Raw genomic sequence first — 15,445 nt, 5'->3', positions numbered from 1 at the left:
TGGAAGTGGCGCTGTGGCTCAAGTGGTAGAGCGCTAGCCTTGAGCTGAAGAGCTGAGGGACAGCACCCAGGCCCAGAGTTCAGGCCCCATGACTGGACCCCCCCTCCCAAACAGAAACAAAACAAAACAAAAAAAAACAAACAAAAAAAAGTTAGAATGTGTTCATACTTTAACTAAGCATCACTATCCCACAATACTGTGAAATATGGGAAATTATGTAAACACTTAATTAAAGAATTTGAAAAAAAAAAAGGTTTTTGAAAAAATTTCCACTTCCTATAGTGACTTCCTGTGGTCGCTATAATGTATGATCCTAAACAGCAGTTAGAGCAGCATACTTGATTCATTCAAGTTCTAGAGTTCGGAAGTCTGAGATCCTACTCACTAGAAAATTCATCAAAATGTGCATAGGACACTGGAGAAGAGGCTTATGTTGTACAACAATTTGTACAAGTTTATTAAGAATAATTTTTAAAAGGTAATTAAAAAACACTCTTTGTATGTGTGTGCACACATGCACAGGCGTGCCAATACTGGGGCTTGAACTCAGGCCCTTGCTCCGTGCTTAAGCTGTATTGCTCAAGGCTAGTGCTCTAACACTTGAGCCACAGCTGCACTTCCAAATTTTGGTGCTTAATTAGAGATAAGGGTTTCATCCACTTTGTTGCCAAGGCTAGCTTCAAACCATAATCCTCAGATCTTAGCCTCCTGAGCAGCAAGGAGTACAAGTGTGAGCCAGCCATTGGCTAGAAAAAAGTCTGTTAGTAACAGTAATAACAATATACCCAGTCCAATCTAGCCTTGCCCATGTTCCCTTCAGTTACTATCTTCAGTTAAGAGGCTAGTGGTCTACTGGGGATTCACCTCTGACTCCTGTAGGTATTGGGACTCCCTCACTCTGAGAACATGAACCTTCAAGTTAAATTGTCTAACCAGACATAAGCTGATACTGCCAATGACTTTGACTTACATAGGGTCATAGGTAACGCTACTTTTTCATAGTTTTTTTTTTTTTTTTGTGCTAGAACTGGAGCTCAAAGCCAGGGCCTGGACATTGTCCTGAGCTTTATTGTTCCAGTCTAGCATTCTACCACTTGAGCCACAGCTCCACTTTCGGCTTTTTTTTTGGGGGGGGGGGACACTTAACTAGAGGTAAGACTCTCATGGACTTTCCTGCCCAGGCTGGCTTCTAACCTCAATACCCAGAAATCAGCCTCTGAGTAGCTAGGATTACAGGCATGAGCTACCAGCACCCTGGCTCCTCTCATAGCTTTGATATGAACCTCATGTAATAAGAGTTTCCCTTATTCTAAATCTCTTCTATGAAAGGATCTTTTACAATTTCTCTCCCAAACAGTTCTTCCTTGTGGTTTGGATATTTATTTATCCCATCATGCTTTAGGAACTGAGAAGAAATAAGTATAAGGATTGGTCTTGCATCAGTTGTATTATTTCTTTTATGTAAGATATGGTATCAGGGGATGCCTGAAGCCATTCTGCACACTACTGCTACTCTACTTGGGCTCATTTGCTCCATTTGTTTATGTGTGTGCACCTGTGTGCTCGTACTGACTGGGCCTTGAACTCCCTTGGTGCCAAATATATGCCTCAGGAAGAAGTTATAGCTTTCACCAGTGGAATATCTTAGTCACAGGTCTTAAGGAAGGTGAGGTCTTAATGTCACTGTAAACCAAATGCTTATAGGGTGGTCTGTGTTCCACCACTGCTGACCCAGGACCTTTTTTTTTTTTCCAATCAGTCCTGGGGCTTGAACTCAGGGCCTGGGCACTAAGTGAGCTTCTTTCTTTGCTCAAGGCTAGCACTCTACCACTTGAGCCACAATACCACTTCCGGCTTTTTCTGTTCGTGTGGTACTGAGGAATTGAACCCAGAGCTTCATGCATACTAGGCAAGCACTCTACCAGTAAGCCACATTTCCAGCCCCTCCCCCCTCCCCTTCCCCCACCCCCCCCCAAGGACCTTTTGACTGTTGGGAGGCCCAAAAGAGCAAGTATACTACCATATTTTAGAGATTTTGTCATTGTACAACAGGAAGCTCTATAAGAATAGTTCATTAACACATAACCAGAAAAACATTAGGGTAACGTATGCAATTAAAAACAACTACCTGTGGTCTGGGGTGCATCTCCAGAGACTGATTGCATTGTTGAATGATGTTTTGTGAAACTGAGATCAAACAACTGTAGTCATACTTCCTGCTTCATTTCTTTATAATTTTCTCATGAAGTCTCCTAATTCCTATGAAGTGAGAATAAAGCAGCCCCTGTAGAAAGGGGATGGGTTATTTAAAGACCTGATCACTTTAACAGTGATTCTCTTACTTTGGTTAAATGACTAATTTGAAGAACGTAACATTAGCCTCAGATTCTGTCCTAATAAACTGTGCTCAAGAGAATAATCATGGGCTGGGAAGGTGGCTCAGTGGTAGAGTGCTTGCCTTGCATGCCTGAGGCCCTGGGTTAGATTCCTCAGCACCACACAAGCAAAAAGAAAAAAGCCAGGCCCAGAGTTCAGACCCCATGACCGGACTCCCCCCCCCCAAAAAAAAAACGAACAACAAAAAAGAGAATAATCATAACCCTAGTACTTAGGAGGTAAAAAGGCACAAGGACTGAGTTCAAGACCAGCCTGGGCTACATAGCAAGATCTTGTCTCAAAAAGTAATCTAAGGATCACTTTTCCACGCCAGTCCAGGCAGGAAAGTCCATGAAACTCTGATCTCCAGTTAACCAGACACACACACACACACACACACACACACACACACACACACACACACACGCCATGAAACTCTGATCTCCAGTTAACCAGACACACACACACACACACACACACACACACGCCAGAAGTGGAGTTGTGGCTCAAGTAGTAGAGTGCCAGAAACAGTGCCCAAGCCCTGAGTTAAAGACACACATTCAAAAAACAAAACAAAAACAAAAACCAATAAAAAAAAGGGTTTGTGACATTAGAGGTCTCCCTCTTCTATGCTTTCTCTCCCATGTCCTGAGAATTATCTCTTTCATTTCTAGCTCTTTTTACCAATAGTCAAGAAAAATTCTACAATTATGAGCCACTAAGTTGTCTGTATCCTGACCCTAGACTGGCATTTAAATAATGATTTTGTTATACATCTACTCATAAATTCATATTAGATATTTTGTCTACTTCATCCTAAAGCCTGAGTTAGATACTAGTACTTTGTTGGCCACCCAAGATCCTCAGATCTGTCTTCTGAATAGCTAGGATTACTGGCATGAGCTACTACTGCCCAGCTTTTTCCTGAGTTCTTAATCTACTTTCAAATTTGTTTCTAGCTTGATAATTACATACCATAAGCTCTCCTCTTAATTGTCCCTCTGGAGCTGTTAGGCCTGGATACTCCTTAATGACTTCATATCCATCCTATAGATTCTCAGTTCCAGCAGCTCTATCTCCATAATTCTATGCCTGTTCATTTTCTTTTCCATTAACCATGCATGAAATTACAATTTTTTTGTTTTTGTTTTTTTAGAGTTTGAATTATGGGACTTGAACTCTAGGCCTGAGTGCTGTCTCTGAGCCTCTTTGTGCTCAAGGCTAGCACTCTACCACTTGAGCTACAGTACCACTTCTGGCTTTTTCTGAATAGTTTATTGGAGATAAGAGTCTCACAGGCTTTCCTGCATGGGCTAGCTTCCAATTGCAATCCTCAGATCTCAGTCTCCTGCGTAGCTAGGATTACAGGCATGAGCTACTGGTGACCAGATGCACTTACATATCTTCACCACATGTGCTAAGTTATATTCCTTACTCACATCCCCTTTTCTATGCTCATTTAAGGCTAATCCTGAGCCTATGTCCTACCAAGACATAGGTTTCATCCTCCAACTCCCACATGCATCACCCCAAATTTTATTCTATCTAATACCATCTCATTTCCACATCTACAATGACTTCCTTCTCATTTTCTCCTGCTTTATGGTCTGCAAACATTCTCAATTTTCTCTCTTATTAAAAGGCTCATTATATGACTCACTGTAGGGCCCTGAATGAGGGGATTTAACATGCATTCTGATAGTCATATCAACTAACAGGCTTCTCATGGAACAATAATGATTAAGCACATTCAATTTTAAAAAAGGAATTATAAGCCTGGTAAGCAGTAAACAGGAAAAAGTATAAGCCTACCTAACAGTGCAGATGAGGGAATAAGTAAAGCAATGTTGAAAAATGTTACATTGTGAATACCAACCCCAGGAGCAAACCACAGAATGTAGGGATGAGGCCTGGGCTCAGACAATGATGGCTCTGGTCCAACCTAGGGAGCAATTGGCAGCAATAACAGTAGCAGCAGCAGCAGAAGCAGCTATGAAATATCTGCAAGTAGCCGCGAGTAAAATGTAGGCCTAAGCAAAATGCAATATTTTACAGAAAACATCAGCAATATAACATATACGGGAGACTGGGGTGGCCACTCCCTCCTATCCCATGCTCAGTAACATCACTTTATCAGTTGTAATCCCTTTTTTCTGATTGGTCGTGGGGCTTGAACTCTGGGTCTGGGCACTGTCCCTGAGCTCTTCAGCGTGAGGCTAGTGCTCTACTATTGAGCCACAGTGCCACTTTTGGTTTTCTGGTGGTTAATTGGAGATAAGAGTCTCATGGACTTTCCTGCTCAGGCTGGCTTTGAAGTGTGATCCTTAGATCTCAACCTCCTACGTAGCCAGGATTACAGAAGTGAGTCACCGGCACCTGGCTATAATCCTTTTGTTCACAGTCACAAGGCCTGGCTTCAGAATTTTTTGGAAAACACAATCAAAGCAGGTATTATCAATCAACTGCAGATGGTAGTTGGATGATAGTTGGATGGTTAGTTGAAGGAATTAGGTATAATGGCAGTACACACAAAGTCATCTGTACAAGAATTAGAAGACAGGAGTAAACTTCAGAAGTAACCATTTTGAGGAGAACTTGACTGTTGTAGGCCACCTGGTACGGACAAGCTGGGCCCATAGAGGTCACAGAGCAGGCACCCAATGAATGTCTGTTGATAATTCATTTTTTCATTCAACAAACATTTAATGAGGTCTACAATGTGTACCAGATTAGGCATTGCGAATACAAAGATGAATAAGGCACTGTCCTGCCCTTAAAGAATTTAGTCTGCTTGATGAGAGCCATAGACTCGGACAGTGATAATACAACCTGCTAAGTGCTAGGACACTTAGCAGGTTGTATTATATCCATCCGAGATGGATTTCTTCAAAGGAGCACCACTTCAAGTTGCTGCTGGATCCGTGAAGTTTTCCCAGGCACCACAGCCTGCTGTTGATTTCTGTCACGCGGTGAATGTCCCAAAGAACTAACAATAACAGCTGTAGTTGACACAGTACCTACGAAACACTTTACAAATATCTTCCTGGAAACCCTGAAAATTAATCAGTATATGATGAGATTCAGGTTTAGTGTGGTTCAGTAACATGTTAGATAACATAGCTCAAAAGCTTTCATGACAAACACAAACTAAAGGAATCCATGAACACTAAACAAAGGAAAAAAAAGGGAAGCATACAATCTGAAGAGAACAAACAAAGTCAAGGAAACACAGCATTGAATAAAAATCACTAAGAAACTAGTTTAGTAAACACATGAAGAGGAAAGAAACACACTACAGGAAAACAACAAAATGTCAAGCAACATGACATTTCTCTGTAGTAATATTAAACATCAATGGACTCAACTCCCCAACCAAAGGAAAAAAGCAGCAGAATGGATCAAAAAACAAAATCCAACCATTTGTTGTCTCCTAGATAATATAACTAGTAAGCAGGAAGAATTTAAGTTTCAAATCCAATTCTGACTAATTCCCAAACGTTTTGTTTGAAGTTTTTAATATAATCTTTTTCCTGGTATAATAACTTTTTACAGCTTTCTATCTGGAACAAAGAACAAAGTCAATACATTATTGATTAGAACATAAACTAGAGGCTTCCTCTGGTTTCCTATACTATCTAGGAAAGACAAAAAGATTTTTTTTGGAGGGGGGGACCTTGAACTCAGAACCAGGGCACTGTGCCTGAGCTTCTTTTGCTCAAGGCTAGCACTTTACCACTTGAGCCACAGCACCACTTGTGGCTTTTTCTGTGTATGTGTTACTGAGGAATCGAACCCAACCAGGGCTTCGTGCATGCTAGGCAAGCACTCTACCACTAAGTCACATTCCCAGCCCCAGGGGAAAAAAATTAAGTGATTTCATACTAGTGTTCTTTTTAACAGTCAATTTGACTTTCTTTTTTTTCTTTTTGACAGTCTTGGGCCTTGAATTCAGGGCCTGGGCTCTGTCTCTGAGCCTCACTATGCTCAAGGCTAGAGCTCTACCATGTGAGTCACATAGCACCACTTTTGGCTTTTTCTGTTTATGTGGTACTGGGTTTTATGCATGCTAGGCAAGAACTCTACCTACCACTAAGCCACATTCCCAGCCCTGATTTTCTCAATCTTAACATCACCAACGACCATTAAGTATTTAGCAGGGCACCGATGGCTCAATCCTATAATCCTAGCTACTCAGGAGGCTGAGATCTGAGGAGGCTGGTTTGAAGCCAGCTCAGATAGAAAAGTCCCCTTGAGACTCTTATCTCCAATTATCCACTCAAAAATCAGAAGTGGCACTGTGGCTTAAGTTGGTAGAGTGCTAGCCTTTAGCACAAAGAGGCTCAGGAACAGAGCCCAGGCCCTGGAATACCAGGCCAGTTCTAATTAATTGACATAGAGAAAATCTCATTAAATCCTTCACATTTCAAAACCACCCTATCATTAAAAGCCAGTATTTCCTAGTTTATATAAGAGGAAACAAAGTCCAAGATTTTTGTGCCCAAGACCACATGGGCATGAGACCAAGTGTAGGCATAGACTAACATGCCAGTTTTGCTAACTGTTCTTCCTGATAAAACCCTTCAAGATGGCAGATTGCATAAGGCCCTCTAAATCACTCTGTTTTACTAAAATATAATCATTCTTGTCATAGAAACCCATTCTCTGGGCTGGGAAGGTGGCTCAATGGTAGAGTGCTTGCCTTGCATGCATGAGGCCCTGGGTTCGATTCCTCAGCACCACCTAAGCAGAAAAAAAAAAAAGCTGGAAGTGGCACTGTGTCTCAAGTGGTAGAGCACTAGCCTTGAGCTGAAGAGCTGAGGGACAGCGCCCAGGCCCAGAGTTCAGGCCCCACGACCAGACCAAAAAAAAAAAAAAAAGAAACCCATTCTCTGAGTCCCAAAGATCAACACTGTGAGCCTTAGGTGGAAAATTGTGCATATATTGTTTTGTCTTTGTTTTTCTTGGTTGTTGTTTTGGAATCAGGTCTAACAGTATGTCCCCAAAGGCCTCAAATTCATGATTCTTTTACTTCAGCCTTCCACATCACAACACCTGGCTTTATGTTGCTTAAAAAAAAAAAAAAGACTAAAGCCGGGCAGCCTCAGCTCATGCCTGTAATCCTAGCTACTCAGGTGCTGAAATCTAAGAACCACTATTCAAAGACAACCTGGGTAGAACTATCTCCAATTAACCACCAAAAAAGCTGGAACTGGAGCTGTGGCTTAAGTGGTAGAGCACTATTCCTGAGCAACAAAGCTCAGAGTAGCACCTGGGCCTTGAGTTCAAGGTCCAGGAAAGGCACCCGCAAAAAAAAAAAAAAGGAAAAAGGAAAAAGAAATAAAATAAATAAGGAAAAAGAAAGAAATCCTTGATAAGTTTAGATTTATAGTTAGTGTACATAATATTTGCAAACAAATGAACAAATATTTTTAGTCCCTAAGTAAAATAAACCAATTGTACCATTAACAACTAAGGTTAGTTCTTCTTGATATAAAAACTTTATTTTTGTATTTGAAAAAGAAAACAAAACGCAAGAAACATACTTGAGAACCACGTGACAGTGAAAGCAGACATATTAATTGATGGGGAAGGCCAGGACAACTATTATTGCAATGTGTTCCTGATAATCATTTCCTATGTGGCTGTGTCTAAAAAATACTACACAATCTGTGCAGCCAAACAAGAAACAAAAGGTTCTGACAGTAATATCCACCTGAACTACATGTGGACTTTTCAACAAGGCCAGAGGGGAAAATAAGGGGGAAAAAAGTTTGTCAACGTCAAAAAGGTTTTCTTTTTTTTTTCTTTTTTTTGGGGGGGGTCCGGTTGTGGGGCCTGAACTCTGGGCCTGGGCACTATCCCTCAGCTCTTCAGCTCAAGGCTAGCGCTCTACCACCTGAGCCACAGCACCACTTCCAGCTTTTTTCTTTTTGCTTATGTGGTGCTGAGGAATCGAACCCAGGGCTTTAGGCATGCAAGGCAAGCGCTCTACCACTGAGCCACCTTCCCTGCCCCAGGTTTTCTTTTTTTTTGGTCGGTTGTAGGGCTTGAACTCTGGGCCTGGGCACTGTCCCTCAGCTCTTCAGTTCAAGGCTAGTGCTCTACCACTTGAGCCACAGCCCCACTTCCAGCTTTTTAAAAAAAATTATGTGGTACTGAGGAATCAAACCTAGGGCCTCATGCATGCGAGGCAAGCACTCTACCACTGAGCCACATTCCCAGCCCCAGAAAGTTTTCATTGTCCCCCTCCTCTTTACCACCATAATTTTCCAGTAAGTTCTATTTTATCTGTTTTTATAACCACTTCTTTAAAAAAGTTTTCGCCCTTTGTATATTTTTAGTCTGTACTTCTCTAACTCAGTCATTACAGCATCCTTCTAAATCATCTTTCTATCCAGACTTTAGACCTTCCAAAACTTATACCATACTATTGCCAGGAGTGATCACCAAAAGCATCCGTTTCTGGAAACATTCAGAATATAATCTAAACTCCACTGCAGAGAAGACTTATTCCTAGCTACATTTCAGGCGTTATTTCACAAGAAATTTGTGAGACCTTGCTACAAAGTGAGATCTTGCAACAAAGTAAGGGCTGAGAATATGGCTTAGTGGTAGAGTACTTGCCTAGCATGCATGAAAAGCGCTGGGTTCGACTCCTCAGTACCACATAAACAAAAAAAGCCAAAAGTGGAGCTGTGGCTCAAGTGGTAAAGTGCTAGCCTTGAGCAAAAAAGCTCAGGGATAGTGTCTAGTCCCTGAGTTAAAGTCCTGGGACTGGCAAAAAAAAAAAAAAAAAAAGGTACCAAATGACAAAGCAATTATATTCTCAGGTAAGATGAGTACACAGTCTATGCTTTAATGGTACCATGCCATTACTCTGAAGGATAAACAAAAAAGTTTAACTATATAATAGAGTATTATTCACCCAGATCCTAACTACTCAGGGGGCTGAGATTTGCAAATCACAGTTGAAAGCTAGCCTGGGCACTTAAGTCTATGATGCTCTTACCTCCAAATAGCTGGAAGTGGAGGTGTGGCTGAACTGGTAGTGCACCAGCCTGAACTGAAAAGCTATGGGACAACATCCAATCCCTGAGTTCAAACACTAGTACAGGTATTCCCCCTTTAAAAAAAGAAAAAAGGAAAAAAAATATATATATATATATCACCCAGAAAGAGTGAAATACTAGTAAGATATACTAATATAACAATATGGACTAATGATAAAAACATGGTAATCAAAAGAAGTGAGATATAAAAGTCACAATGTAGGGCTGGGAAGGTGGCTCAGTGGTAGAATACTTGCCTTGCATGCATAAGGCCCTGGGTTCGATTCCTCAGTACCACATAAGCAGAAAAAGCTGGAAGTGTCGCTGTGGTCAAGTGGTAGAGTGCTAGCCTTGAGTACTGAGAGGCTCAAGGAGAGTACCCAGGCTCTGAGTTCAAGCTCCAGGACCGGAAAAAAAATTATGCTGGAGCCAGGCACTGGTGGCTCACGCCTGTAATCCTAGCTACTCAGGAGGCTGAGATCTGAGGATAGCAGTTCAAAGCCAGCCTGGGCAGGAAAGTCCATGAGATGCTTATCTCCAATTCACCTCCAGAAACCTGGAAGTGGGTGCTGTGGCTCAAGCAGTAGAGCCTCTTTGAGCTGAAGAGCTCAGGGACAGTGCCCAGGTCTAGAGTTCAAGACCCATGACTGACAAAAAAAAAGAAAAAAAAAAGAAAAGTCATCATTGTTAGGAAAAGAGACACAGGGAGCTCTATGCTCCAGGTAGAGAGAGGCCTGGGATAGAATGAGGGTAAAAGGCTCGATGAGAGACGGCCAGGAGGCAGGCGGAGGAGACCCAGTTAATTTCTGGTACTTCTCTCCCGGAATTTTATGCATTAAACACACACACACACACACACACACACACAACTTTTAAGGTGTGCTTAGGTTATTTTTTTTAAAACTGGCCCTAAGTTTAGAAGCACGTGGTCAATGCTAGAAAAACAGGCAACACCAAACAACATACAAGGCCAAACTTAAGACACAAAACTTTTGCTAACAATATTACGAAGGACTTGCCTCTCCCCTCTCAGCCCAATCCTTTAATTTTTTTTTTCTGGGTCCGGTCATGGGGCCTGAACTCTGGGCCTGGGCGCTGTCCCTCAGCTCTTCAGCTCAAGGCTAGCGCTCTACCACTTGAGCCACAGCACCACTTCCAGCTTTTATCTTTTTGCTTATGTGGTGCTGAGGAATCGAACCCAGGGCCTGTGGCTTGCAAGGCAAGCGCTCTACCACTGAGCCACCTTCCCAGCCCCCTTCCCAGCCCCCCCAATCCTTTTATGTATCTAAAGATGGAATATGAAGGACTGGGCCGACAGGGAAGAGGCAAGTCCTTCAATCATAGTCCAGTCACAATGATTAATAGCATTGTCAAGGAAGTAGGGCTGTGGCTCAAGCGGTAGAGTGCTCACCCTGAGCTGAAGAGAGCAGGGACAGCACCCAGGCCCAGAGTTCAAGCCCCACGACCGAAAAAAAACAAAACAAAACCAAAAAAAAATAGCATTGTCAAATTAAATGTTCTGACTCCAAAGAATTTTCTCTCATCATAAAAGTGAGATTCTATTAATTTTAATACAGAAATAGCCAAGGCAAAACCAAAAACACTTATCAGAACCAACCTGCAAAAAATACAGGGCATGATGACCTAAGTAGACTATTCTTTGAGAATCAAATTTTCAAATATGAATATAAAGTTAATTTCCAATATACTGTCTTGTGGATATCATTGTTGCAATGCGTCATCCTGTGTCCCTGTGTCCTTGTTTCAGCATTTTGTTATTTCCCTTCCCCTCCCCAAATTAGACAAATGCATCTACAAGATGCAGGGTACCAAATTCAAGTACACCAACAACAGGGGATATACCATAGAGGGAAGAACATACAAAGGAAACAAAAAAAAAATCACATAGTACTTATAATTTCTGGGTGGGGGGGTTGGGGGAGGAGGAGGGTGAAGAGATAGTGGGAGAACAACAAGGGAGGGAGTAACAATGCTTGACAAGAAATATACTCATTGCCTTACTCATGTAACTGTACCCCTTCTTTACAGCATCTTTACAATAATTTTTTTTAATGAGTATAGCTGGGTGCCAGTAGCTCACACTTGTAATCCTAGCTACTCAGAAGGCTGAGATCTGAGGATCGTGTTTTGAAGCCAGCCTGGGCAGGAAACTCGTGAGACTCTCCAGTAAACTACTCAGAAAAAGCTGAAGTAGGGCTATGGCTCAAGGGGTACAGCTGGAGCCTTGAACAAAGAGAAGGGTAGGAAAAGCTTATGGCAAATTACATCCAATTATATCCAAATTACTCCAAAGTTATTAATGAAAAACTGTCAAGGTAGCTGTCCTACCGATGGGGAGATTCAATTTGTTTGACCTTATCCAATGACATCATAGAATGTCTGGAATTAGTAAACCTGTGAGGTAACTTTACCTTCACCTAGGAACTGACGAAATACAACCCAGTGTTTCAGGTGAAGGTTCAGAAACACAGCAGTTAACTGAGATCAAAAAATAAAGCCCAAGTAATTCTTTCCTACTTGTACAAAATTACCCATGAATTTACTAAGGAGTGAGAGTATAGCTTCCAAAGAACTGGAAGTTGGAGAGCTATGTACAGCCAAAAATTTTAAAAAAAGAAAGAAAAGAAAAGCAGAGCTTTGTCAGTTAATTAGTGATAAGTACTCATAAATTAATGTTAAAATTGGAAATGTTTTATTTCCTCCACCAGGCAAAATAGCAGAGACTTCATTAGAAAGCCCCTAGGCATTTCTGGGTAGAATCCTTTAGTTCAAGGTAGGAAAACACCAATGAAAAAAACTAACCTTGGGCTGGGAAGGTAGCTCAGTGGTAGAGTGCTTGCCTTGCATGCATGAGGCCCTGGGTTCGATTCCTCAGCACCACATAAGCAGAAAAGAACAGAAGTGGCGCTGTGGCTCAAGTGGTAGAGCACTAGTCTTGAGATGAAGAGCTGAGGGACAGTACCCAGACCCAGAGTTCAGCCCCATGACCGACAAAAAAAAAAAAAAAAAACAACCAAAAAACTAACCTTAAGCTTCCAACAATGGAAAGATTTTCCACATTGCAACATGAGGCTCCTTTGTACTGAGGCAGCTAAGCAAGAAATGTATCCAGAAATCCCACCCACAAAAGACACAAAAAAAGTATTTCCCCCATTGTGGCAAGCATGCAGTCTCTGAGTCCCTCCTATATAAAACAGAATGCTTGGAAGTGCTGCTGTGGCTCAAATGGTAAAGCACTAATCTTGAGCAAAAATAGCTCAGGAACAGTCAGTCCCCAGACCCTGAGTTCAAGCCCAATGACCAGAAAAAAATAAAATAAATTACGTTTGACTTAAGGGCTGGGAATGTGGCTGAGTGGTAAGAGTGCTTGTCTAGCATGCATAAAGGCCCTGAGTTCAATTCCTCAGTAACATATAAACAAAATAAATAAAAAGTCTTAAAAATAGTTTAAAAAATTTTTTTAATCTTTAAAAAAAAAAGAATGCTTTTCACTTACTAGCATTGTTGAGCTGGGGTCTGAATATAAAGATTGTGAAGCCAATTTTGTTTATTTGCCTATGCCTGCATGGCTATTTTCTGAGACAGGGTTTCAAGGGGTAGGTCAGGCTGTCCTTAAATTCCTGATCCTTCTGACTCAACCTCCCACACCAAAGTACTAGAATTACAGATATTTGCCAATATGCCTGGTAGTTCTTTTTTTATTAAAACATAAAAGAAACTGAGGCTGGGAAGGTGGCTCCATGGTAGAGTGCTTACCTTGCATGCATGAGGCCCTGGGTTCCATTCCTCAGCACCACGTAAGCAGAAAAAGCCAGACATGGCACTGTGGCTCAAGTGGTAGAGCACTAAAGAGCTGAGGGACAGCATCCAGGCCCAGAATTCAGGCCATACAACTGACAAAAAAATAAAAATAAAGTAAAATAAAAAATAAAAGAAACCAAACCATTATTTTCTTGACTGCTTTTTAATACTATGTGGTAATGTTGAGTTAAATCAAATGAATGCTAGTTAAGTCTTCAGGGCCCTGAAACTATGAAAAGAAGTGCCTCACCCTGCTAAAGGCCAGGTAACTAAGTGCAGGGTTTGGAATATAAAGTATACCACATCTAACAATGATCAAAGATCTTTTTGGGTTTTGTTTGTTTTTGTTTTTTAGTGTCAGTACTGGGACTTGAATTCAAAGCCTGGTGCTATCTCTTAAGATTTTCCTTAGAGCCCTACACTTTTCTGGCTTTTTGGTGATTAATTGAAGATATTAAAAGAAACGTCTCACAGACTTTCCTGCCTAGGCTGGCTTTGAACTTTGAACTTCAGATAGCAGCCTCTTGCATAGTTAGAATTATAGATGTGAGCCACTGGAACTTGGCAAAACTCACTTTTTTTGGGGGGGGGGTCAGCTGTGGGGCCTAAACTCAGGTCCTGGGAACTGTCCCTGAGCTTTTATGCTCAGGCTAGTGCTTTCCCACTTTGAGCCACAGCTCCACTTCTGGCTGTACAGTGTTTACTTGGCGATGAGTCTCATGGACTCATGGGCTGGCTTTGAACAGTGATCCTCAGATCTCAGTCTTCTGAGTAGCTAGGATTACAGACATGAGCCACCAGCATCCAGCTGGAATTTCATAAAGCTTTTATTTCGCAATCCTAGCTGAGACTTCCTGACTGCACAACTACACTAAGTTTAAAAGCAGTATACAAAGTCCAGAAGATGAACATAGAGGACAATGGGGGGGAGGGGGAGAAGCCAAACATACCCTTCCTAGTTTTCATACCAAGGATAGGACACATTTGAAATTTTTCAGTACATATAGGAGACCACAGGCCTAGCTCTCAGGGTGTATTGTTCCTTGAGGAACTAATTTGGGTGCTAGTTATATTGTGAAGGCATTTCAACTTTTAAAGACTGGCTTCCTTTAATAGATGAATTTAATTCCAAAATCAATGAAACTCCTCAGAAAACTAACTTTTCTAGCCGGGCGCTGGTGGCTCACGCCTGTAATCCTAGCTACTCAGCAGGCTGAGATCTGAGGATCGCAGTTCAAAGCCAGCCCGGGCAGGAAAGTCCATGAAACTCGTATGTCCAATAAACCATCAGAAAAATTGAAGTGGCTCTGTAGCTCAAGTGGTAGAGCACTAGCCTGAGCTGAAGAGCTGAGGGACAGCATTCAGGCCCAGAGGTCAAGCCCCACGACCGACAAAAACAAAAACAGAAAGCTAACTTTTCTTAATTATATCGGTAAGTGTAAAGGACAGAAAATAAGAAGGGTTTAAAAAAAAAAAAAAAAAAGGAAGATCATGATTGCAGCAAGCCAGGCCAGACCAGACCAGGACAGGCAAAAAGGGGGGGCCTTCCATCCCACCAAATAAAGTACATATATTGTAATGTACATTGTGATCTAATCTATGAGAGATACAGGTATGAAGATCAAACTCTAAGGCTAACTTGGGCAAAAGAAAAAAAGGGTGGCTAGAGGCATGGTTCAAGCACTCTAAGCACAAGGTTCTTAGTTCAATCTCCATTATCCCCAAAAAGTGCTGAAACTGTTGAGTCTTGTTGACATCTTTTAATGTCTGCAGTTATCTTCGTTTCAATGTCCTATATTTACCACATGGTTCTTTGGGGCATATGAAATTAAATAGAAATCTTTAGGATCATACTTCATTATCTAACTTGAGCCTCTCTCTCATCAATCCCAAAGTTGAACAATAGTAAGTACTTAGGACAGGTCACGGGCTGGCCATGGACACTATAGAACAAAACATGAGCATTGCAAATGAACTGCTATATAAAGATGGGGGTCTGTGGACTTCATTTTCAGCACACCTGAGTGAGTTAGACACAAAACAGGGAAGCTGAAAGTTTCCCTCATAGTCACCTCTAATAACCATAGTGGGGGGAGGAGGAGGGAGATGGGAAGGGATGGGAAGGGGAAACAAAGGAGGAGGCAACAATGCTTGATAAGAAATGTACTCATTATCTTGCCCATGTAATTGTAACTCCT

General features: G+C 41.6%; 1 long non-coding RNA gene across 1 annotated transcript in view; it reads right to left on the bottom strand.

Moving 5' to 3' along the window:
• The window catches only part of LOC105995194, an 80,008-nt gene that overhangs the window by 23,376 nt on the left and 41,187 nt on the right, over positions 1-15,445 (bottom strand). Inside the window, exon 6 of the long non-coding RNA XR_001175553.1 lies at positions 2,129-2,284. This is a non-coding gene — a long non-coding RNA (uncharacterized LOC105995194). The remainder of the gene's footprint in view (positions 1-2,128; positions 2,285-15,445) is intronic.

Source organism: Dipodomys ordii, unplaced genomic scaffold (assembly GCF_000151885.1).
Source record: "Dipodomys ordii isolate 6190 unplaced genomic scaffold, Dord_2.0 Scaffold116, whole genome shotgun sequence".
NCBI classification, from domain to species: domain Eukaryota; kingdom Metazoa; phylum Chordata; class Mammalia; order Rodentia; family Heteromyidae; genus Dipodomys; species Dipodomys ordii.
This window is presented reverse-complemented; position numbering and strand designations above follow the sequence as displayed.